Here is a 2,638-nt window from a genome sequence, read left to right as displayed (position 1 = left end):
CAGTGTTTCTCAACGGGGGCGATATCGCCCCCATGTGGGCGTTTTTCTATGTTGAGGGGGCGATTAGTAACAATTTATATTTGGGGGGCGAAAAACAATTTTCTGGGCGATATAGTAAAACATTATATTACGATTAATTAATTAGTTATTTTATTCGTTATATCGTACAATAATTAAACAAACAACTTCATACTAGTCACTAGTCTATTCGATGCAGTACGAATTTGGCGTTAACCCTGGCCCTCGGTATCGGAATTTTGAAGTGAAGGGGGCGATACTATGTAACGGTTTTATTGAAGGGGGCGATACCACGTTGAAGGGGGCGACGATTCGTTAGAGGTTGAGAAATACTGCTTTATAGTAATCATTCTTAATAAGGATCGATAAAACGGAAAATAAATAAATATGTATCGGATATTAAAAACTTGAAATACATAATTTTTAATTATAAATTAGTTTCATCTTCAGACGAAAACGTAAGAATATGGGCAATAATACATTTTTTCCATTGTTTTCACTTTCTTTGTTGTGAGTGAGCAATTTTCGATTGAGGAATACAATTTCGAGATTTTTGTTTTATTTCTTAAGGATATTTTGCTTCAGATATAAACGTGAGTGATATTTTGACAAACTACACAACATACGGTACAAAAATATATTTATAAAAATAGAATTACCAATCTTTGTCATTAGCTAATCATAAGATTCTAAAACTTAATTGAGAGCGAAAAACGGCATGGTAAGATTGCAGATGTGAATTGGGAACTTAAAAGAGCTGTAGGGTATGCCCATAACAGCAAAAAATCAAAGCAACCACACCTGTAAATGTGACCATTCGCGAGATATAGCCCCCGAAATCAGACTACTTCCAGGACTTGGGTAATACAACTTCCGAGATAAATTACCGTATCTCGTACTGATTTGGAATAGAATACATTTTATCATGAAACAAAGATGCCCAGAGTTAATAATAATGAACATGAGTTAAATCTTTGTCAAGAATACAATTGATTTAATGATTTTATATCGCGTGATAGAAGCACGTGCGTTTATATAGACAAATCACGAGCGAGTCTCAACACTAAAATAGGACCATTATCGAGGAATTCAGCTCTCAAAAAAGTTTATTTAATTATTATTTTTTCATAATAAAAACAATTAATCATTTAGCAGTATTTCCTAAATTAAATTGACAAATGAATAACAAATCTGTAGTAAATTTAAAAATAAATTATTTTTTATATCCATAGATTACTAGATGCTTTTGAAAACACTTTTAGCTATTGAAATTTAATAATTCTTGTACCAATAAGTTTCAATTTTCATAATTAATACTTTGTCATTCAATCCTGCTGATCCTTAATTAAAATACCAACACTAAGCAGGCACACACAAACAGTAACAAAAAAAACTTTATTAAAATAAGATCAGAGCTGTCGTCTACATCCTCAGGCTACATCAGGGCAACTTAACGAACTTTCTCGCCTTTTTTTCTTTTTATTCCAGCTTCCAGGCAATAACTCGGTTTTAAATGTTGCCAGACCGTATTCACGATGTCTGGCGCTGGCGGCCACAGCTACTCCCCCACCAGTGTCTGCGACACGAAACGAACGGGAAAAGATAAATGTCAGCCAGAGCGTGTGGTAGTTTGTCGGGTTGGGGTTGGCATTGGAGACGTTGGGGAAACGTTGACAACACGGTTTTATTCGATCGATGGAAACTACAGTCTCTTCCTTTTGTGTATAGCGTGAATGTCTTGCCACCACGTGACACGACTTCTTAGGACTTCTTACGATGGATAGGGTCCATCGTATGGAGGCTGTAAAGGCTTCCGTACAGCATCATTGAGGAGAAATACGTGGGAACATGACTGCAGTTCTTTGTGGATAAATGGGTTGCGATAGGAGTGGTGCACCACAAGCACTGGTTTTAAGTTTGCCACCATCGTCCTGAGTTTTTCGACGAATGAACATAGATTGACGTCCTGAGAACCTGGGACGAAAAATTATCCAGGCAATCTGAGGCTGGTGCCATAGAGCATCTCGACTGCGGTAGTGCTGGTGTCTTCACGAAGCGCAGTTCGCAATCCTAACAAGACTGTAGGTAGTACTTCCGTCCACTTTTCAGTAAAGTGACATTTAATGGCAGTTTTAAGTGAACGATCAAAGCGTTTAACAATGCCATTCGCAATCGGGTGGTATGCTGTATGCTAACTCTTTTGGCACCAAAAAGTTGAGCGAGGGATTTGAATAGGCTAGATACGAATTGTCGCCCTTAGTCAGATGTTATTTGGGCAGGCACTCCACAGCGAGATATCCAACCTGAATATAGGGCTGAAGCCACTGTTTCAGCCGCTATATCTGGCAACGGGATTGCTTCAGGCCAACGAGAAAATCTATCGATGATTGTGAGGCAGTATGTTGAGCCGTTGGAAGGTGGCAATGGACCAACAATATCAATATGAATGTTTAAAAATCTAGCGTCTGGAATAGGAAAGGTTCCCAAAGGGCTAGCGACATGTCTCTGGATTTTCGACCGCTGACAAGAAATGCAGGTGCGAGACCATGTCTGGCAGTCTTTACTGATGGACGGCCAAACAAATTTTGCTTTTACCAATCTGGTTGAGCCCCTTACACCT

The sequence above is a fragment of the Centruroides sculpturatus genome, unplaced genomic scaffold, assembly GCF_000671375.1.
Source record: "Centruroides sculpturatus isolate CEXI.00-Female unplaced genomic scaffold, Cexi_2.0 scaffold286, whole genome shotgun sequence".
NCBI classification, from domain to species: Eukaryota; Metazoa; Arthropoda; class Arachnida; order Scorpiones; family Buthidae; genus Centruroides; species Centruroides sculpturatus.
Note: the sequence above shows the minus strand (reverse complement) of the source record.